Raw genomic sequence first — 24639 nt, forward strand, 5'->3', positions numbered from 1 at the left:
TTGTTGATATGGGGAAACAGTTGACAGTCTAGTGGATTCTAGGGTCGTTCTACCAAAATTATAATAAACTTACCGTATTTTTTTACACTTTTGATAATATTTTCACAACAATGTCACCCTCGTTGACGGTATTTTGCATGATGATTTTTTTTAAATGTTTTTGCCTTCCTCACCTTACTGAGGAAAGGCTATAAAATCACTCGAAAAATGAACTTCTTAATTCGACCTCGTAGACCCACCTTCACGTATATCTATCGACTCAGAATCATGTTCTGAGCAAATGTCTGTGTGGATGTGTGTAGGTGGGTGGACAAAAAAATTGTCACTCGATTATCTCCGGACTGGATGAACGGATTTTGACCGTATTAGTCTCATTCGATCCGTCTTGGGGTCCCATAGGTCTCTATTTAAAATCAGCAAGTTTAGTTAAGTACTTCAAAAGTTATGCTAAAAAAACGATTTTGGCGTATGTCCGGAAGATTGTAAAAAGGGTGGTTTTTGCAAGAAACCCTATCATGTTATACATTTTCAGAAAGGTATTAAAAAGACCTTTCCAATGAGTCCAAAACATTGCAGATCTGACAACCCTATCAAAAGTTATTAGCACTTAAGTGTTATTTATACACGTTTTGGAGGCCGGATCTAAGATATTTCAGTAAAAATGATGTCCGGGTCCATCATGCGTCCCATTCGTTATTTATACACTTTTTGGAGGCCGGATCTCAGATATTGTGATAAAAATATTGTCTGAATCTTCCATGTGAACTATCGTTGGATAGGTTTTTTTTTATCAGACCTTGCCGATGAGCCAGAAAAATTGAAGGTCATCGAACCCTATCAAAAGAAATGAGTAATAAAGTTGATTTGTTAAACATGTTAAGGGAATGTTGCTATTTTTACTGAATGTATTGACTTTATGAATGTGAGGAAGGCACCAACCACCTAAAGGTGGATTAAGTAACGTTTTTTTTTAAGTTTCGGTAAAACATTCCATTTGGTTTTATTTAAAATGCTTCTATTCTAAGTTTTAATCTTTGGAAAGTTACATCTCAGCAACAAAATCTCAGCAACTAAGGGTCGTATCAACAAAGTTCACAAAAGCAAAATATAGAAAATTTTCTCAGCTTCTCAAAAATATTTTTTAAGTGGGCAAACATGTGCATTTATTTTTAAAAATGAAAAACTGCCACTACTTTCAAAAAAGTTACCTACAAATGGCTTTAAACTTGAATACGGTGCACTTTATCAAAATTTCACTACAGTACTTTTAGATTGCAAATTTGATTTTACATCGAAAAATGAAATTGAAATTTTTTTGCGACCGATATTTCGATTTAAAAAAAACCGTATGTATGATTGAAAAATTCATAACTCGGTCAAAAATTTTTTGCACAACCTGAAAACTTCTGAAAATTTGGCATTTGATATCCCCTAAAACTTATAAAAAATAGTGTTGATAGGGCAGACATTTGGTTGGTCATTGTTATCTGAAACAAACTTAAATGACAGACGAAATTTGAATTCTTAGCAACAATACCACCTCTTATTTCAAGATTAATTGAAATCAGCGTGATAAACCACCTCAAACATACGCAATTTTACTTGGAATTGCCCAACTCTGCCCGGCTCAACCCATGCGAACGAACGTTGAGGTGTGCCGGTGCCCATCATCAGTTCTGCCTTCACGACCTAGACTCGGCTTGTTGCGCTAGACCTCGACTCGAACTCACAACTCAACCCAACCGTCAACAACATCCAACAACAAACCATTTCATAATGAACTCAGAATCGCCGTCTCCTCGGCGGTGAACACGCGGACATCCGTCGTCACTTTGCTCTCTCTCTCTCTCTTCGTCGCTCACTCGAACCAGCTCAGCTCAGCAACAACCCACTGAGCCATGCTGGTTGTTGTTGTTGTTGCAGGTTGTTGCTGGTTGCTGCTCCGACGTCGGCGCCGATCGACGAGCGCTCTCAGTAGCATTTCGGCGGCGGTTGGCGGAGCGCGCGAGTGCCACACTTTTCGTTCGATCGTATTTTTTTGGAAAGTTCGCGACTTTTTTTGTTCCCTCCGTGCACCGTTTAACTCGTGTTACCCTTTACCGATTTTTTTAGAGTTCGTTTCCCGAAAAAAGAATACCCCTCTCGCGTTGCTGATAACAACACCCCGAAAAATTAAACAAACACACACCGTTATTTTCCGACGTGAGTTCAACTGCTTCAGGTGACAGCTACGGCTTATGGTTTTTTTAACTGTTTCTTTTTTTCGAAATAAGTGTAGGAAATTTGCCGGTTTGGGCTGGGTGGCAAGGGGTTTCCGCCAGTCAGTGTTTCTGTATTTGTGTGTGAATAAATGACAACTGTGTTTAATTTCCATCACACCTTTGGCCTGTGCAAACAATCGTGCCGCCATTGATGACTAGAATATGTGTATTGTATTAAGTGTGCTGCAAAGGTGTTGAAATCATTTACTTGAATACGAGTTTTTAATACTCGATTTTAATCTTCTTTGAAAGTAATAGCTTTAAATATTCTTAAAAATGTGTAAACAAAAATAAGAGATCTATAAAGGGTTCACTCTATCTTTAGAAGATTCCAAGTACACATTTTTCTATGAGTGATTTAGTTATAATTGAAGCCTTTTATAAGGAAATGCGATCGGATTAGACAAATTAAAGATTCTTCGCTTTAATTGGGAAATTGATTGGGCAATTTCAAAATAAATCGTTGTAAACCACCATTAGTTGCTTACCGTCTCTTGAAAATTTGTAAAAATTGTGAAAAAATAACTCATAGCTCATAGTTATCTTAAAAAAAGATCTGTTGGTGAAAAATAAATTTTGATGTATTTTTTCCTATTGTTAAATTAAGTAAGTTTGAAATTTTATTTTTTTCAGTTTTTCGAAATAAAATATATTTAGATTAGGTTGTTGCTAGAGCGTCCAATTTCCCAGAGTTTCAAACTCCCGGGAAAAGGGGATCAATTATTAGGTTGACTGCATGTAAAAAATCATACAACTTCAAGAAATTAAATATTTTTTTATTCATTTTTTTGTGAACACTTTAAGAGTCATTGTCAGTCGATCGGTCGTCCATGATTTTTTGCAGATTTTTCCAATCAATATTTCTCGAGAAATGATCGGATTACGAAGCTTCGGAGCCATAAGCAAATCCTATACCTTCCTTTAGTAATAAGGCTGGTACAAATGTTTTTAAAAGTTTTTGTCACCCCCCCCCCCCCTTCAAAATTGGCCCGAAAAATCAGGGGGCAAAAAAAATATTTTTACAATAAACTTCAAAATTTCAATGAAAATTCAAGGGCAACTAGCTGAAATCAAATTAAAAAACATTCTCCTGCGTTTAAAATCATTTTTAGCATGTTTGGGTTTATTAAAAAATCTTAAGATTTTTTGAAAATTTTCGATGCCAAATCTATTTTTTCGATACAATTTTTGTTTTTGTCAGATCTTAGATTTTTTGAAAACTAATGATTGCAAAACAACTGAACTAGTGTAAAATGCATTTTAAAACACTTTTTTCATTTAAATGTAAAGATTATGGCTTGTTATTTAAATTTTTATATTTTTTTTTGCCCCCCCCCCCCTTGACCTCGGCCAGGGCCGAGGGACAAAAACTTTTTTAAATATTTGCATCGGCCTAAAGATAATAAAAAATGTTGAAAGGAAAAACAATCATGCAGAAATTATGATATTAGTGACAAATAACTTTTCTAGAACAAGTCATACTGGTTTCAGCTCTCTGGAGTTTACTTTCCTCAAACCAACTCATTTTTTCAAATATTTGTAGCAAGTTTCAAATTTTATTTGCCTTTTTTGGGCACCTCTTAAACAATACAAACTAGTTCTTTTAAAATTATTTTTCATGGTTTTATAATGCCACATGGGTTTTAGCTTCGGACACCCTTTTAGAACTAATGCATCATATATTTTTACTTCAAACTGTTTTTTTCTTGCAATTCTTCTTGCATAATTCTATTTTAAATATTTGATAATACCAATTCAATTTTCATCCAATTCGGTAAAAGTGAACAAAATTGTAAAAAAAATCTGAATATCATTTTATTTTTTTATCGGGCATGATAAATTTCCAGTTGCTTAAAAAATACGTGGTTCTATCCCATTCCTCAGAATTCCATTCCTCAGAATGCCGTTCCCCAGAATGACCCATTCCCCAAAAAAGTTTATTTATTTCAAAAAGTGATCTGTTTTAAAGAGAAATGTTAAGATTTCGCCTTTTTTTGTGATTCTCTGTACTATTGCCAAAAGTTGAATTTTTCCATCGAAGCTGAATTTGTCTCTCTCTTAACTTGAGATAAATGCTAAAAAAAAAAAAAAGTAAAAATTCCCCTTCTTTAAAGAAGGAAAAACTGCCTATTTGTGGTAACGGCTGACTAATAATAATTTTCCCTTTAATGTGTAATTTTGAATTCTTGAATGCCAAATGAGAAACATAACATTGATTTTCCAAGGCCCTTAATACTTCTAGGGAATGGGCCATTGAGCCATTCTGAACCAAATAAATATTATCAGAAATAAATCATCATATGAAATTTTTGATAAGCTGATTGAATCTCTACAAACTTTAAACTGAATTGAACAAAATCATATTTAATTAGTCCGTTTATTTATTTTTTCAGTTTATTTTCAAAAACTGGTTCTACAAAATTATAAAAAAATGTACAGTTCCACTTGAATTTCGGGAATTCCCGAGAAATTTTAAAATTTCTCGTGAAACGGGAAATATTTTGTAACAGAAAATCCTGGAACGGGAAATTGGACGCCCTAATTGTTGCAATTATTTTTCACAGTTTATGTCGCCCATTCCCAGGGTTGCCAGAATAAAGATTCATCCTTCTTAGTGCCAGATTTTGACAGATTTTTCACTTCATACCAATTTCGAACAACTTTTTGATTAAAATTAACGAATTTAATTGAAAATAAAAAAAATATGAGTTTTTCTTACAGAGAAATTTTTAAGTCATAAAATCAATTAAAACATCTGAATTCTACAAATTTTTGAATTAATCCATATTCTCCCTCCCCTTCACCATTGAAAATGGTTAGAATTTCGTCTGCCAGATTTTTCCAATTTTGGCCTGAAAAAACTTTAACGAAAAACATAAAAATGCCAATGGAAGTAGACATGCATCAGCTGAAAACTTTTCAAAATGGATTTTCCAGCGTCAATATTATTTTAGTATGAACTTGCATAAAAATATTTGTAAAATTTTTCAAAAAGACAACATATTTTATAAACGAATATTTTTAAATCGATTGGACATGTGTTAAATTTATTTTAAATTATTTTTTTTTCATTGAAAAGTTAAAACCATGACTTGCTATAAATTTGTTTAATTGTTTAATAAAACACACATTGGATTTTTTTTTTCGTGTACAATTTTATTTCTGAAACGTCTCAAGGCTGCTGCAAATACTTTTCAGTTTGTGTCTTTGATTTACAATTTAAAACTCATGGATTTTTAGTGAATTTTTGATGTACAGGACTACAAAAAGATTTTTTTTTACAAAACAAATATTTTCGTTAAATCTAAGATTTTTGAAAACTAATGATTGCAAAATAACTGTTGATACTGCTAAATAATGCTATTCATATGCTTTTTTGGATTAAAAAGTTGAAATTCTGGCATGATATTCAAGTTTCATTTTTTTTTATTTATAAAGTACATAGATATTTTCATGTTTTCGTCCAACCGAGCTCATATTTGAGTTTTAGGCTTAATACACCCATACAAATTAGTTCCGCAGTGGAAGGTAAAAAGTCAACTTTGAACAATTTTACTTTGCACGAAGGACTTATTTAATGATTCTATGTAGAGGTGCGTTACCAACCAAATACTCCTTACAATCTCTGTAGAACGTTGCTCGGGTTTTGTTGTTTTTAAGAAAATAAAAAAATATTATGTGGACCTTAAATCTCATGCTTCTTTATAAATTTTAGCGCAAGCTTTTTGCCCATTTTGTTACACGGTGTAATCGTTAACTGCACCCAAAGTTAAAGCACGAGAGGATAGTCCTCACGAAAAGAAAGGTGAGGAAAGTGCTACTTTGCGAGAGTATAGTCTTCTCGCGTGTTCATTCGTTCATTGGAACAGTTCATTCTATTGAGTGGCTTCTATGGACAAATGACCGCCACTTAATCACCGAACCATTGTGGCCCATACGGCAAAGGCACGGTTCAATATGCCGAAGGTCTTGGGTTTGAGTCTCGGTACCTGTACTTTTTTTTGATAGATGAACTTTTTTGAAGATGAACCCACGAGTTAAGTACTCTCGGTAATTTCGGGATTTATCCTCTCAGTCCGCACACAGTACAGTTTTACTACCGAATCGTGCTCTTTATCCTCTCGTATGCTGATGCCCAGTTCTGGGTGTGACTGTTTGATACAAATCCCTAAATTGAACCATGCACCCTTTCCTTATCAGTAAAATGTCTCGAGTGTCGCTGCTCTCCAAGAGAAACAGAGAGAGAGCGCGCGCAAAACGAGTGAGCGAAGAGCCCACCTCCTTTGGCTTGGGCCAAAGTACGGACGCGCCCGCGAGTCCCGTGAGTCGTCCGCGGGAGCAGCGCACGGGATTCGCGGGCCAATCAGTCGCGCCAAAGGTGTGATACCGCGTGGAACTGTTGTACTCCCCCCCAGTGCGCTTGGATATTCACCGCTCGCTGCTTTTTTCGTTTTACAGGAAGAAGAAAAAAAAACCAATAAAAATAAAAGAAAAGAGGAAAAATCACAGTGCCTAGCGGATGAAAAGTGCCGGAAAGAAGTAATAATCGAAAAATTCGTTCAGTGAAATTGACCAACCAACCAACCAGCTGTGTTATATAACAACAACGAAAACAACAACTGCAACAACGGAACGGAAGGAGCGAAAACAGTGATAAATTAAGAAGGAAAGTTTAAAAAAGTGTAACTGGTCAAGTGCTACTAAGCGAAAAGCGACAAAAGCCGAAAGATAACAACAAGCAAAGAGATAAAGCAAAACACAAAACGAAAAGAGAAGGAAAGAAATGTCTTCATCAGGGCAGGATCGTTGTTGGCTGGGCAGAGTTGCAGTGTTGGATGGCTGAGGTTTCTTTCTACAGTACGACACACACGCATCAAATGAAAAAAAGTAAAAAGTGAGAGGAAAATTATAAAAAAATAATTGAATAAAACAACGACAATCGATCGTGGTTTTTGTGTTGTGGATTGATAACGTGCCGCTTGACTGATTGCGTGACGATCAGGTGACTGCCCCCAACTTCTTCTTTTGGTGGATGGTGATTGAAAACTGGTGATCTTTGAAGGAATATAAAGCTTAAGCAAACCAGTGAGGATCACTTCAGCAGGACATTGTGAATTGTTGAATTTGAAATCGTTGCTGTGCTTTTAAGGTAAGAATTGGCTTACTTAAAAAAAAATATGCTGTGTTTAAATTTTTATTTTTAAATATTCAAAATTCTTCCACAATGTTTGTACCCAATATTAATAAAATCTGTTTTATTATTCCACATTTTCGCCACACTATTTTCAAGACAAATTAACATTTTGTCAATTTGGACATTTGTTCTCCTCTTTTGAATATTTTTTAAAAACTTGATCGAGAATAAAGCGCTTCAATGATTAGTGTGCAGAATTAATTGTTAGTTAGGAATTGGAAAATGTTATTAACATTTTAAACATCCTACATACATTTTGAAATTTATTGGAGATGAACCAAACTCATTAAACAAATCTCATATTCAAATTTTGTTGGGCAATAAACTGTAGATCAGTTGCAAATAAAAATGCAAACTGTTTATATGTTTTTGCACAGAAACTATTGGTATTTCTCTAGATTTTCGCAAATTATTTGTATTCATTCAATTAAGATGAAGCTTTGTCCACAGATTTTTTTAATTTCGAATGTTTTACTATACTTTGAACAAAAAATAATTTTTGACAGATACTGCTGGTGACTGGCGACACAAATTTCAAAACAAATGTGTTCATAAGGCTGAATCAAAATTGAAATCGAAAAGTACTTCACCGATTTTTGATAAAGTTTTTTAGTCACTTTTAGGGTTAGTGAATTTCCAAGATTTCGCGGACAGCTTGAAATTCATGAAATTCAACGATTTCCACGATCTCCCGTGAAATTTAAGGATTTTCTGTAATCAATGCACATATATAAACATAAATAAATCACAGACATTTTATTTACAAAGTGTTAAGCATGTCAAAAAACATAAATAAATCACAGACATTTTATTTACAAAGTGTTAAGCATGTCAATAAACATAAATAAATCACAGACATTTTATTTACAAAGTGTTAAGCATGTCATTGAAAAACGTGATATTTACTTTTCAACTCTTGAATTGGACTGTAATATTTGAAAGAAACACAAACAAATTTTATTTATTTTTGCGTTTTAAATAAAATTTAGCACTTCTACGCTTTTTCATTTTTTTTTTGTTTTGGACTCACAGATTGAAAATACTCGTCGTTCTCAGGATTTTTTTGTAAAGAAGTCTTTGTTGATATTTCATATATTCCACATACGCATGTAACTGTAAAAATGTATAAAGAATTAATTCATACTTCTTGCTTCAAATATTTTTTCCAGGCTTTAAAAAAAAAACATTGAAATATTCAGTGAAAATAGAAGTGCAATTATGTGATACCACTTTTGGGATAATTTTTAATTTGCTAGAAAAATATCGTGTTAATACAATTTGACTATCATTTAATTACAAAGGTAGAATTCCAAAAGAAAACTGATTAACTTTGCTTAAACTTGGTTTATTAAAGCTTACATTAGATCTTGGGGTTTTTCTCTCAAAATTTATTTTCCCCAAAAGATCACTCAGCCAGCACAATCAAAACTTAGAAATATGTACCCTCCTTTCAAAGGCTTATGAATTGATCTCTGTCGAAAGGAGCTCCATATCTCGGAATTGAAATGATTTGGGTCTTTCATTATTATTTGTATCTTAAAAATCAGCCATTTTTTAAAGTTTTTTCTTAGATCTCACAAAATTGGATAATACGATTTGATCGTCTCCGTGAAAACTGGAAATTTTCAGTTTGAAAAATCACTTATCTTAGTATATAATTAAAGCAAGTGATTTTTCGCGATTTCACGGAAGCCACGAAATCTGCGAAATACGCCCCTGGACGTGAAATTTAGGAAATACCGTGCAATGCCGCGAAATTTGAAGTATTAAATATAAATTGCTTTCCAGTGCATTTATGTTTTTTAATTCAAGCATTTTAAAATCAGTTTACAATAAGTCGTTTATCATCAATCATATATCATATTTCATATCAGATCTACAACTAATTATTGAAGATATTCTTCATTACAATATTCCACAAAATGCAAATAGTTTCTTTATTCTACAAAATTCCAAAAAGATTGAAAAAGAACATTAATCAACTCACAAAAAATGCTTTTTTATTTTATTTTTTGTAAAATTTATTTTATATTAAACAACAATAATTAAATTGCATTAAAATATTTTAAATACAAATTATGTGTTTTAATTCAATTGATTTTGTTAACCTTTTTGCAATATATAATATTCATATCTGAATTATCAATAAATGTTAAATCTGCCTTTGATGAAGTTTTGTCAGAACTTTATTAAAATACTAAAATTTCCCAATGCAATTAGAAAAAAAAACTTGTATTGCACTTAAAGTAATGATTTCAATTTTGATGAATTAGAAGTTCAGTACGTGCTTCGTTTTGGAGGTATTTAAGCAAAAAAAAAATAAATTACAAAATCTCATTAAAATTAAAACAGCTGAATCATAAATTCTTCTCTTTTTATATTAGGTAAACAATTGTTAACATTGAGTGCATCCCTTTCACACCTTATCTGCCGATCTAATCTAGTTCGTCCCATATGTAAAAACAGCAAACCGAGAAAAACGCAAATCAAATTTGTCCCATCCATGAGGCTATGTGCTAGAATTTAACGAAAAAGTAATTTTTTTTCTAGAATTCAACTGAAGGAAATTCTTCAAAATTTCCCAAAATTAATTCAATTCATTACGCGCCAACTGGCACACAACTCGAAATCGGCTTTATCTGATCAAACTTAAATTTGGTGGAGCTATTGATAGTATCCAAACATGTAAGAATCCCGATTTTGAACCAAATTGGACCACACCTTCTTTGTTGGCATCGCTCCAAAGTTTTGTGATTTTTGACATTTTTTCAGTCGATTTCGAATTTGTACTTTTTTGTGTACAGTTGTGGCGAAATGACCCATACACCTATTTTCAAATAAATAATTTGTGTCAGGGGGTTTTATTTTGTATCTAGAGCTACTGCTTACTTTAAGACACTTTTCTGTGAATAATTTTGCTAAAAGAAAACATTTTTAAGGTTATTTTGAGTTGTATTTAGAGTACCGTGAAATTGCCGTGAAATTGCCGTGAAATTTCAATATTTTGTAATTTGCATGCCGCGTATTTTGGATTTTTTGCCTTGAAAAATCACCAGCCCTATATATAGAAACTATATTTTAATTTTAAGTGTACAAAACCGGGTGTGTAACATTAGAACTCATTGTTTATTTTCTTTTTTTTTATTCTTACTCCGAAAAATGTCCGTAAAATTTTGTGTTATCTGAAAATGGTCCCAGTGAACATTTGTTTTTTAAGCGTGAAAAATCACTAAGCCTAGTAATACTTTGTGTACATTTTAACATTTTTTTTTCTTAACTTTAGGCCGTTGAAAATATTTATCTAATCTTATGTCACCCCCACCCCTCCTCCCTTCGTTCATAATTGGCCTGAAAAATAAAAAAATAAAATCTTTTGTTTCAAAACTTAGAAATTTTAATGTAGATATAAGTCTTTTCAACTGGAAACAATTTGAAATACATTTTCCTGTGCTGAAAATCATTGAACAATAGCACTAAAAACAATGTTTTTTCTTCGGTTTAAGATATTTAAATTAAATGATTGCAAAACAACTAGGCTGGTGTGAAATACGCTTTAAAATACCTTATTACTCCAAATGCTAAAAATATGCCCTCAAATTTACCGTGGACCGTGGTGTAGGGGTAAGCGTGATTGCCTCTCACCCAGTCGGCCTGGATTTGATCCCAGACGGTCCCGGTGGCATTTTTCGAGACGAGATTTGTCTGATCACGCCTTTTGTCGGACGGGAAGTAAATGTTGGCCCCGGACTAACATTTAAAAAAAGGTTAGGTCGTTAGCTCAGTCCCGGTGTAGGAGTCGTCTCCCTGGATCCTGCCTCGGTGGAGTCGCTGGTAGGCAGTTGGACTAACAATTCAAAGGTCGTCAGTTCGAAACCCGGGGTGGATGGAAGCTAAGGTGTAAAAAGAGGTTTGCAATTGCCTCAACAATCAAGCATTCGGACACCTAGTTTCGAGTAGGAATCTCGCAATCGAGAACGCCAAGGCAATGCTGTAGATCAAATTAGATTTGTTTCAAATTTAAACAAACAATAAAGAACGATATTCATAATTCTATTAGAAATAAATATTCGTTTAAAAATCATCTCCAAGAGTCGGAAAAAGATATCTCCATTTAATGATATAAAATAAAGCACGTTTTCCTAAAGTTACTTAAATTTCCCCCCCTTTCCAAAGCATATCGTAGAAAGTACCCATTGATCAACCGAAAGCGAAGCGACACTGGTTGGGGCACCACTAGTTATTTTTAGGACCAATTTGCAGGACCGTCGCCGTCACCGTTGGCGCGCTGTCGCCGAGTGATTACCCCTCGAGCATCCCCACACACACACACACATGACATTGAAATTCCTCCTCACGATATCGTGCGTGAACTAGCCAACCATGTGCTTTCGTGATACCAACCACCAGCATCACCGGTAGTGCTGGCAACACTGTCCTCTGGGGGGGCAAAACCTTCTTTTCTCCATTTTTGGATCACGCCACACCAGACATCTTGTCTGTGTAGTGTTCCACCACAAGAAAGCACGAAACAAGAAATGCATTTAGCCATAAGAAATTGCTAATTACGGTTCCCCCACCCCGTCTTCTCCGACCTTCAGTACCATCGGGCCAATACCTTGCACAACTCGTTTGGTGGTCAGTTCAGTGGTCCAGTGCAGTGCGGTCAAGTTTCGTTTTTTCGAAAGACACTCGACTCGGCTCATCACTACCTGCTGCCACAAGACTTGCTGCGAGTTTCATTGAGGGAGTCTGTAGGAAGGAAGTGAATGTAGAGTCCTACCAGAATGTTTTTAAAATGTCTCGTCATCATCCTGTCAGAACTCATAGTCCAAATCGACAAATCTTGAAGAACCGGTTATACCAGGGTAAATTTAGGGTGTGAAGAGTCAGAGTCAGAATTGATCTTCCTTTCTTCAAGTCCCTCAGTTACAACCCAATACCTCTGCAGACACTTTCGGATTCCCGTAGTACGACACGGTACTCACTGTGCTACAGTTTCAGTCATTTTCAAGTTCACGCAAGGTACGCAACCTACGTGGAGGTTGCACGGACAGAGTTCGCTCTCGCGAACTAATCAATTCAATGATTTACGTTCGCCCGGCCAGGGCTAGAGAGGTTGAACATCCGACACGACACGCAAGTGCAATTTCCAGTGCAACAGCACTTTTAGCAGCAACTCGAGTGCTGCGAGAGCTGTATGCAGATTTACTTTGTAGACCCGGTAAGACCTGTACCTAAGAGGTACTACGAGCGATACGGCCCGAGCTGTGTAAGGTCGCGCGCGCCGTTTTTAATCTCGAAAAGCTATTAAGAAGTGTGACGATCGCTTTGTTGCCGTCGTATAGCCGTGCGTGGAGTAAGACTACGAGTAGGAAGTACGAAACCATTACGAGGCAGAAATCCCCCGATCAAGCGGTGTGGTGTCATCCGCGCGCTATGACGTATTAGGACTACGCGTGGTGAACTCGGGTTTTGCCGTGATGAAAGCGGTTTAGCGGTTGTTAAAAGTCAAGGTCGGTGCCGTATTCGGCGCGAAATCGTTCTTCTACACGCTCGAACGAAAGATCTACGCATACGCGAGCCACACAAATCTAGCGGTGTAACTAATACAGCTTTAACTCAACGGCAACGTGAAGAACCATTGATGAGCTGGGTTTCAACTCTCAGATAGACACAATTTCACTGGTTCGCGAAGAACTTCGTCGAAACCGAACTCCAACCACAGGTATTCCTATAGTGAGCAATCGAAAGTGATTCCCTTGGAAATCCCCACAGCACATCGACTTCGAACCGATTTCCATACGAAAGCAAACGATCTTTAACCCCCACCGATTAGCTGCCAACTCATCGTGGTGTCTACGACAACTTCTTCCCAAGGTCCACCACACACTCAGGAACTGCACCAACCTCATTAATTCGAAACAGAGCTCCGTACCGTACTCGGCCTGAGTCACAGTGTTGTACGCGGTCAATTCCCAGGAAATCACGAATCGATGATCGATCACAGAACAACTTCTACTCGCTTGTTCTTCTTCCAATCATTCCGACCGACGATGATGTGTGGGAACCGCGCGCGGGTCCCGCCAATTGAAACAGTCCACAGCATCCACGTGTATTTCATTATCGCGTCCCGTAGGAGCGGGCTCCTCCTCATTGGAAATGTAAATATTTCACCGCGTTTGGTTGAGTCCGCGCGGATTCCAGTTTTGATGTGGCGAGTCAACAGGTGCCCGGACAACGTGTGCTCCGAGAACGGACGGACACTCGTCGGTGGGCTGAGTGGTGTTTTCGAGTGCGGATTGATAATTGGAACTGATAGGAGGGCCGTTATCAGTGAGTGATGACTTCGGAGGGTGGCTTCTTTGGCGGCTTGTTACGAAGCGGAGTCGTGAAGTTCAGTCGAAATCATTTTGATGATTATTTAAAGTTAAAGTGCCTACATACCATAATTCACTTTCGAAAATTATACAGTTTGATGAATCAGCTGTTTGCTCACTCTAAAACAGGCACTGCTCACTCAAAAATTTTAATTTGAGCATCGGTTTGGCTAAAGTTAGATTTTTTTTCAGGAGATAACTAGTTATCTTATTGATGAAATATGATGATAATGGAAAATGATCAAGCAATTTCGAATTTCTAATGTAATATTTCAGACACAGATGGTGCAATTCGTCTTGAGCAATCTTGCTGATTTTGGGCCAAATTGAGGTAGTCTCCATACAATATTCGCAACCAAGGTCAACAAATATTTAAAAATATTAAAACCAAGAATTTTTTTAAATGCTTCAAACTGGAATTCGAATTCCAACCATTCATTTCTGTGATATTAGATTTTTAAAATTTAGTGCTGTCTATGTGATATTTTTAAAACTTCAATGTTAATTTTTATTTATATTGAAAAAGACTTATCTCAAAACAAAAAGGCCAATTGTCGTTGTCTTTAATACAATTGAGCAAATTTTCTCAGCGTTCAAAAAAACATTTTTATAATCTCAAGGACAATTGTTTTTCTTATCGAAATATTGATAATTTTTTTTTTTTTTTGAAAAGGTTTTATAAGCTATCCTGCTACGCAAGCACTATGGTACATTGGGTGGCCAAGTTTCAAAAAAGTGACCTTCTCCAAATATTTTTTGGTATTTTTTTTCTCGAAAGTAAACATTCTTACTAAGAAAAATCCAAATTTTCAAAGCTCTAAGTTTGTTCATTACGGAGATACGCAAGCTGAAACTCAAAAAATGGAGTAAAAAACTAGCGTTTTTCGTAAAAAAGGTTGATTGTTTAATTTTAACATAGCTCAGCAATTTTAAATGTTTTATTAAGACAACTATACATCAATGGAAAGGTAATAAGATAAGCTTTGAAACTATTAATAGATAAAATGTTGTTTCCAAACCAAAAACTGAAGTTTTCATCGAATAACTGGAGAAAGAGGAGGGAGGGGTTGTGTCCTTAAAGTGGGGATGTATTAGCTTATCCATAATTTAATAATATAAACTTGCAATACAATACATACGCAATTCTGTTGCACTTGCAAATGTATGAAAAGATTATTTATTATAAGCAATCAACTATTGAAAAACATAAAAAGTCATAAAAATCGACGTATATCATTTCAATACCATACAATTACCCAAATTTGTATGAAAAAACATTTAGAAAGCAAAAAAATAATTTGGCCGCCTGTTTGTATGGAGATGGCCCATAGTGGCAAGGTGGCGAAAAACAATTCTGATTTTATCTGAAAAAATGATGATTATAATCTGAACATACAATTTATTTTCATGAAAGCCTAACTATATTTATATTTTTGTTTTGCAAAAATACTAAAAATTTCTTTCGATTTTACATCGAAAAATGATAATGAATAATTTGTGCGTCCAATATTCCGATTTAAAAAAAAATCAGTAGTGATTCAGAAAATCATAACTCGGTCAAAGATTTGTGAACCGTTCTGAGCAACTCTCTACCAAAATCGGAAATTGATTTATTTGTTTTCTTTTACGTAACGTAATATTGAATGTTTGGCCCTTTTAAAATGTTAGTCTTGATTCAAAAAATTTCAAAGGTCGGAAATTTCAGGAATGTTTCATGTTTTAACATTGAAAATCTGACCATTAATTACTGAGATATCGTCATTAGAAAATGATGGGTTGTTTGGGTGGACTTAGAAAACTTCAATTTTCTTGTTTCTTTTTCTTTAAGCCGCTGTATCTCAGCAACCAGAGGTCTAATCTTCAATATCTCTTAGACAATTTTATAGCAAATTTTCTGAATTTGTCAAAAAATATGTTGGTCGCTCATGGTCACTATTTTTAAAAATCAAAAAACTGCAAATATTTCGCTAAAATCAAACTTTCGGTGGCTATATCTTGAAAGCGGAGCCCTTTATAAAAAAAATCTGTAAAGTACTTTTCGATCGCAAATTCAATTTTACATAAAAAATTGAGGTTAATTTTTTTGGCATAAAATTTCGAAATTTCAAAAAATCACTATTTTTAAAATAATTATAAATCGGTGGCAGATTTTTTGACCATACTTCTATATAGCTCAAAAGTTGCGGGTTTTGTCCCCTGAAACTTATCAGAAAATCTCGAAAATCATAAAACACGTATTTTGGGAAATTGAGTTTTTGTGAAAAAAATGTTATTTAAATCGGCAATTTGTTTTCGTGCCTATTTTTTTCTCAATAGTATTCAACAATACCTACAACTTTTCCGAAGACACCAAATTGATCAGAAAATTCACTCAAAAGTTACAGCTGTTTAAATATTTACTTACCATTTTTGTATGGACAGCAGCCAAAATTGTATGGAGACTTGTACGGGTGAACTAATGACACAAAATAGCTGCTTGGGTCATAGGGAAGGCCCGCGCAAAGTTTGAGCCAATTCAAAAAATACAAAAAATAAAACTGGTCGAAATCGTTTGATTTTGTAGAGAATTGCTCTTCTGCAAGTTTTTGAAAAAATGGCATTTGATGTACCCTAACACATATTAGAAAATAAAAAAAAAACAAAAATGGCCTTTAATTTTAAATCAAGTTTTAGGGACAAAAAGTGAAATAAAAAATCACAACATTTTGTTCAAAAAATGAAAAAAAAAATGAAAAAATGGCATTTGATGTACCCTAACACATATTAGAAAATAAAAAAAAAACAAAAATGGCCTTTAATTTTAAATCAAGTTTTAGGGACAAAAAGTGAAATAAAAAATCACAACATTTTGTTCAGTGTAGTCCTTATCCATTCGTACAACTTTGCCGAAGACACAAAATCGATCAATTCATTCCTTCAAAAGATTTAGGTTTTTAAATTTTCATATATTATTTTTGTATGGACAGCTGCCAAATTTGTATGGAAAGTTATATGGACAAACTAATGATGCAAATTGGCATCTTCGGGCATACCGAAGGCACCTAAAAAATTTCAGCCGGATTTAATTAAACATAAAAAACGAATGACTAAAATCTCAGAGAATTGCTCAGCTACTGTATAGAACCTTATGATCGAGATTTACATTGTCCATAATGTAAATATTAATGACATATCTACAAAACTCAATACTAATGTTTTGATAAAGTTACAACAAAAACTGTTTCTAAAATATGGAAAAATATTGAAATTCAAATTATAAGCCATGGTTTGAACTTTTGAAAGAAAAAAATGTGAAATGCAAAATACACAAGTACTGTTGTATTTAATTCGTTAGTTTTCAAAATATCTAATAAATTTAGTTGTTGAGTTTCTCAAAAATATTAATTATGATTTTCATTGTCTTTTTTTATTGTTCCATAGAAAGAAGAGAGATTCACTAATTTTTGGTTTCCGTACCATTTATTCTTTTGATAAATCTTTATGAATCAAATCAAAATTTTATATTTTTTCAAATTCCATCATTATTGGAAAGCCGTAGATTTCTTCAACTTTTTCAAACCGACAACCCCCAAATAAAAGGCATTTCCGCCGCCACGACTGTTTTGTTGACCAACCCAAATCTACTAAACAAGAGTGCAAAATTCCTGGCGCTAATCGGTATTAAATTTATGTGACCATTCGTCCATTCGCCACAATTTTGGCCCACTAGCTCAGCTCAACCAGTAAAACGTGATCTCATCTTGCCGGCGGCCGTGAAATTTCCGTCTAAAATTTCATCCCTTTCGGGGGGGGCTAGGCTCCGGCCCTCACTGTCTCCGAGTGTGTGCTTTCGTAAACCGCATTGGTTACGCGGTTTTAATTTTTACGAGTACGATTTGTCACTCCGTCAAACACAGACGACGCCGGGTTTCTTTGGCACTGTGGGTTAGACTTGCTAAAATTGTTATTGAATAAGTATTTTTTTAAAGGTCCATTTTCATAAAAATTTGTTCTGAAAATTTCGAACTTTCCCACTGTGCCGTCGTCTCGGTTTACTGATATGACAATGATGACGACGCCGGCCGTTGTCAACCGCAATCAGTTTGAGTCTAAATCTTGGTCACACATTTTTCGAGTGTCAGAAATCGCACTGACCACGGAACGACCCTGGCCCAAGACGGGGTTCGTCTGAGGCGTAAACGAAAAACGGAAATATGATAAATGAAATTATCAAAATAAATTATCATAAATTACTTTTGTACGATTCCACTTTTCCCCAGCCAAAACTGGAACTGAAGTTGCGATTGTCGCAATCAACGCCTCGCTCAACCCGGAGTGCTGGAAAAAATGCAGTTTTGTTCATCAACTCTGAAGACTTGGCACGCACAGGGTCTTTTCACAGCTCGCTTTTCAACTGCTCGAGGTCTCACAATGACATTGGCTGCGCGTACGCAAACCCATTATTTCCAACGCCACTTTTAGGGTTAACTCTGGCGGGCTGTTTTTGATTCATCATCGGAGAAGAAATGGTGTTGGGCAACGAGGCAGAAAATTGTTTACTTGCAAGTCAACACAATTGAAAGCTTTCAAGTGCGAGGAGAAATCATGGTTCGAACTTCCTGTAAGTTTGTGGGTCACTAAAAATCAGATTTCGGTGCACCCAACCGATCTTCAACCAATGACGAAATCATCTCGTCATCCTTGCCCGTGAACAGTTCAGGTGTACGTTCCACCCTCAAGAAAACTTAGTCTCCGTGATTAAATTCTCCGTAATAAAAGTTGTCACACAATCTACTCTAAAAGACCTGACAGGTACTTATCGTGCCACAATCTCATCAACGCCAACGGAAGAAGAAGAACTCCCATCTCTCAACGAGGCATCTCAACCATCTCAACGAAACCAGCTACCCCCCACGTGACCACCGCCAATTGGCACGATTAGCACGCATGTTTCCACGCAACATAATTAAACAATTTGCATAATATGGTAAATACCCAGCTCGGACGATGCAGCCGAGGCCGAGGCGTGAACTGCTCTTGCTCTTCTCCTTCAGTGGCTTCTACCGCGGCTAATTGCACTGTGACCGTGAAACCTGCGAGCAAACATGGTCTCGCCCGTTTTTCTTTAATGAATTAACGAAAGGCTGACCACCACGGCTCAAATTGATTATCGAACAAGTAATGCGCTGCAATTTGGCGCGCGTTGAGGAGCAGGTTGATGTTGATGGAAAAACAATCTCCTGGTTTTATTCAATCAACTGCTGCTCTTACGATGATTGCCGCGCAGCAGCAGCGCAATTTGCCTTCATTTGTCAATCAACTTCTTGATGTATGTGGATTGAGCTGAGTCGATGACATGGGAGAATGGTGATCACGTCGATCAACTATTTTTTTTCTTGGTTTACACTAAAACTCATTGCTTTGTCTAACTGTTATGATCAATGTGAACTTGAGAAAAACTCATTAATTTGACAAGGCTCAACACGATTATTTCGACTTTTTCAAATGATTAGGATGATTTTTCATTTCAGATTATTAATAATGATAAATATCTGGGTGCAGAATAGTTGTCCGCAAAGCGGCCTCAATTTAGAACTGTCAAAGCGGAACCAATTTACTGTTTGAAAAATGATGCCAAGAATTGGCAAGTATTGTAATCGATCTATGATTTATTTTGTCAGGAAAAAAAAGTCGAGGGCGTCGAGCTTTTGAGTCAGTCTTAAGAAAAGGTATAAAATCGAGATTGTCATAATTCGTTGCTAACATTTCCATAAGCGCTATGTCTCACTCAAAACCTATGTTTACGAATTGTTTAAGACGAATTATGAGTAACTGTGAATGGCACCTACCAAATAAGATTGAATAATCTTACTCCTGTATTATGACTGCGCTTCAAAGATACATAATCTCGTAACTTCCATTCGGTTGCTTTTCTGATTCACAAAATTCCCCCATTTCTGACGCAATATTTCATCACTTTGAAAACAAAGAAGGACTCTTTTAACCGCCCATCGTTTTGTCTACGAACAAAAAAAGCACGAAGAACTTAATTTTTCAGCGAAAATTTTAATATCATCAGATCTAAAATGTATCAAAACGAGTCACTTCAGCAGCAAAAAATATGTCACGCTTGAGCTTGAACAAAGCCTTCTGCTTTGTTTATGTTTACAGCTGTAGTGCAGTTGTATTAGTGAGGAGCAGTGGGGATCATTCAGAAATCACGTTACGCATTCTGTCTTTTCAGCACCCAGATAAATATGATACAAATTATACAACAGTTTAATACTACGGCACTGAAAATTTGAGTACACCTGGGTAATTCTCTACCAACTCACACGAAATCGGGAAAGGTTTCCCCGACCCCTCTTCCATTTGCGTGAAACTTTGTCCTAAGAGGTAACTTTTGTTCTTGATCACGAATCCGAGGTCCGTTTTTTGATATCGCGTGACGGAAAGGCGGTACGATCCCTTCCATTTTTGAACATGCGAAAAAAGAGGTGTTTTTCAATAATTTGCAGCCTGAAACGGTGATGAGATGGAAATTTGAAGTCAAAGGGACTTTTATGTAAAATTAGATGACGATTTGATGGCGTACTCAGAATTCCAAAAAACGTATTTTTCACCGGAAAAAACACTAAAAAAGTTTTTAAAATTCTCCCATTTTCTGTTACTCGACTGTAAAAATTTTTGGAACATGTCATTTTATGGAAATATGTATGTACTTTTTGAATCAACATTGACCCAGAAGGGTCATTTTTTCATTTAGAATAAAAATTTTCATTTTAAAATTTCGTGTTTTTTTCTAACTTGGCAGGGTTATTTTTTAGAGTGTAAAAATGTTCTACAAAGTTGTAGAGCAGACAATTACAAAAATTTTGATATACAGAAATAATGGGTTTGCTAAAAACATCACGAGTTATCGCGATTTTACGAAAAAAAGTTTTGAAAAAGCTACTTTTTGCATTTCTCTTTGTTTCGTCGTCCGTGTCTGTCGCGGGTGACCATGAACGGCCATGATCGATGACGGCCAACTTTTTCAAAAACTTTTTTTTCGTAAAATCGCGATAACTCGTGATGTTTATGAGCAAACCCCTTATGTCTAGATATCAAAATTTTTGTAATTGTCTGCTCTACAACTTTGTAGCACATTGTTATACTCTAAAAAATAACCCTGCAAAGTTAGAAAAAACACGAAATTTTAAAATAAAATGAAAAATTTTGTTCTGTATGAAAAAATGACCCTTCTGGGTCAATGTAGATTCGAAAAGAACATTAAATTTCCCATAAAATGACATGTTCCAAAAAAAAATTACAGTCAGGTCACGGAAAATGGGAGAATTTTTCAAACTTGTTTTGTGTTTTTTTCGATGAAAAATATGTTTTTTTCGGAATTCTGAGAACGCCATCAAATCGGGCGTCTAATTTTACATAAAAGACCCTTTGACACCAAATTTCTATCTCATCACCGTTTCAGCCTGCAAATTATTGAAAAACACCTCTTTTTTCGCATGTTCAAAAATAAAAGCAATCGTACCGCTTCTCTTTCACGAGATATCAAAAAATGGACCTCGGATTCGTGATCAGGGACAAAAATTACCCCTTAGGCCAAAGTTTCACGCAAATCGAAGAGGGGTCAGGGCAACTGCTGTGTGAGTTGGCGGAGAATTACCCACCTTACTTACCGACCTTAGCTAACCCTGTAACTCTATTTTGCCAAATTTGTAAACATTAAAATGTGTTCAAAATCACCAATAAATTTTCCGATTTTGAACAACAAAATTGTCTACTTTGCAAAATTGATTTTTTTTACGTTTTTGGAAACATTTCAATGTTTACATGTTTGACAGCATAGAGATACAGGATTTCTATTCTTGTATAAATTTGTTTACGACTGTTTGCCAGAAACTAGCAGTAAAATGCAAAAAGTAATTTGTTTTTTTCCTAATTTGTAAACATACCTTACCAAAAAAAATATTTTTTTTTTTTGTGATTTTTCAATCATTTGATTTTTTTTATTTTAGAAATTTTAGAATGTGCTCAGCTGTATTCGAAAGCAAATATCTTCAGAAATAGAGAGATATGAGCACGATTTCAAAAGTTAATAAATATCCTTTTTCTTACTGATATTCTGAAATGAACATGAGCATGGGCATGTTTGACTGCAAATGAACTGCTAATCCGTTATTGACAAATCAGCTGAAGTTAAACAATGAATCAAAAATGATCAGTGGGAGGCAACCATCCATTCATTGTTTAACCTCTGAAAATCTCTACTTTATTAGTCAATACCGGCGCCCTCCCAAGAAGCCTGCAGTTCAACGAAAGGGAGGAATGTTAGTCCGATAGTTGAAGTTGCAGACTCATCAAGCACATAGTTTTTCGCTATATAACTGTTGACACCGCTTGAGACCGTTGAACCTACAGCATCTCTTTCAACCATCACGTGATTAGATTTTTTTTTGGGTTAGTAGGATAAGGTATTGGCTTTTCGATGTCTCACGAGCTACGATGCTATGGGGAGGACTTAACACATATGCACGCGACGTTGAACCCTCCGAGCTACGAAGCTATGAGAAGGTCTTTTTCAACACAAAAGCACTCGCGCACCATGCAACGTTTTAGCTAAATCAAAATCATTTTCTAACGCGACATATCCGACGAAATCAACCGTCAAAGTCTTTCTGTTTTCCTGATAAGGTATTGTCTTTAGAACCTCCCAAGCTACGATGCTATGGGGAGGACTATCATAAAAGACCCGTCGGTTAGCCTCCCGAGCAACGATGCTATGGGAAGGTATATCTGGCTAACACACTAGAATACTCACACACGGTTATTATCTAACAAATGAAAATTTTGCACCACTATTAACTCTACGATCCAAAATACCAGCGTGTCTTTCAATAAACAATTCCATAGAAATTACTTTTACACCGTTAAAATTTTACACATTTTTCGAAAGATTAATACACAATTTACCCGACACCGTGCCTTCTGATCATCGTTGATATAGGAAGGGCTTTTTTTAACACCAATAACTCAAAAAATGACGCTCGAAACACGAATAATTCTGCAAGGCAAGCGCGCTGCCCCACCACCAAAATTTGACTCTAACTTATATTCTTAAGTTGAAAATAATAAACTACTTTTCAATTGCAAATATTATTTACTTTAGTAAATTTTCAATATCTTTGTAAAAAAGTTGCTTTTCATATCCCCTAAAACATTTTTCTGAAATAATCTCTTTACTGCTTTCAACTTAGCCAAAGACCCTATATCTCTCAGAAAACTCCTCCGTAAGTTAAAGGTTTTAAAAAATTAAAGTACCATTTTTGGATGTAAGCAATCTGGTGAAATGAAAAAGACTCTTGAAAGTATGAGCGCCTTGAGATGACAAATGAGAGAGACGGATGGGCATACACGGAAGTAGAGTTTAGATTTAGGACACTCTCAAATACGGACAATTGAATTATCGAAAGATATCTGCTCGTAATCCTTCCATGCTACAAAGATGTGTATGGGTAAGAGGTGGGCCATCCAAGAAAAAAAAAAAAAAAAAAAAAACATTTTTATATAGACATCAGCTACCAATTTTGTTGGGAGACTGACCATTTTTGGGCATAGGGAAGCCATTAGATTTAGGACACTCTCAAATACGGACAATTGAATTATCGAAAGATATCTGCTCGTAATCCTTCCATGCTACAAAGATGTGTATGGGTAAGAGGTGGGCCATCCAAGAAAAAAAAAAAAAAAAACATTTTTATATAGACATCAGCTACCAATTTTGTTGGGAGACTGACCATTTTTGGGCATAGGGAAGCCATTAGATTTAGGACACTCTCAAATACGGACAATTGAATTATCGAAAGATATCTGCTCGTAATCCTTCCATGCTACAAAGATGTGTATGGGTAAGAGGTGGGCCATCCAAGGAAAAAAAAAAAAACCATTTTTATATAGACATCAGCTACCAATTTTGTTGGGAGACTGACCATTTTTGGGCATAGGGAAGCCATTTCCGGTTCGAGTAGGGGAATAATTTAAAAAAATAATTAATACTTATTCTTTCAATTAAATTTTAAGTATTACACACATTTTTCCCATATTTTAAACCTTAATTCCCAAAGGCTTGATTAGGAAACCCCAAGGCTTGAATTTTGAACAAGTAGCAAAAACATGGTTTCATAAATTAGAAATTTCATACAATCATTTTTGAGTTTCAGTGGAATAAATGTCATGTTAACACCTTAAATCCCAATTTCGAGAAAAGAGGGAATTTACATAAAATTTTGGGGATGGGGATTTTTTTTATGTAAATTCCCTCTTTTCTCGAGTTTGGGATTTAAGGTGTTAACATGACATTTATTCCACTGAAACTCAAAAATGATTGTATGAAATTTATAATTTATAAAACCATGTTTTTGCTACTTGTTCAAAATTGCTAAAAGAGTTTGGATATGGGATCCGTTTCTATTAGGAAATCATTTTACAGAAAAAAAACAAGTCGGACAATAAATCGATTTGGAGGAGCAATTCTTTGAAACTTTGTGTGCCTTTTCTATGACCATAGAAAGCATTTTGCATTATTAGTAAGTCGATACAAATCTTCATACAATTTTGGTATTTGTCTATACAAAATTCAAATATTTAATAATCTGTATCTTTAAAAAATGTGATCAGTTTGGTGTTTTCACTGAAGAAATAGATCAACCCATTTTTTAAATTGAATTTTCACACAAATTATTGCGTAAAATAACCATAAATTTAAAAAAATGGATATGTTTTCAATAACAAAAAAAAAACACGCATCTTTTGAGCTTTTATTAAA

The 24639-nt window shown here is 35.2% G+C and overlaps 1 protein-coding gene across 5 annotated transcripts in view; it reads left to right on the top strand.

The window, feature by feature from the left end:
* LOC6037145 (protein windpipe) overlaps positions 1–24639 on the top strand; it is a 126356-nt gene that overhangs the window by 67678 nt on the left and 34039 nt on the right. For 2 of the 5 annotated variants that reach the window (XM_038259608.1, XM_038259612.1), the window contains exon 1: positions 6563–7410. The gene's annotated coding sequence lies outside the window, so the exon portion shown is untranslated. Of the gene's footprint in view, positions 1–1964; positions 2222–6562; positions 7411–24639 lie in introns of those variants that run through there. The other 3 variants (XM_038259609.1, XM_038259610.1, XM_038259611.1) reach the window with 3 other exon arrangements.

This window comes from Culex quinquefasciatus, chromosome 3 (genome assembly GCF_015732765.1).
Source record: "Culex quinquefasciatus strain JHB chromosome 3, VPISU_Cqui_1.0_pri_paternal, whole genome shotgun sequence".
Lineage (NCBI taxonomy): Eukaryota > Metazoa > Arthropoda > Insecta > Diptera > Culicidae > Culex > Culex quinquefasciatus.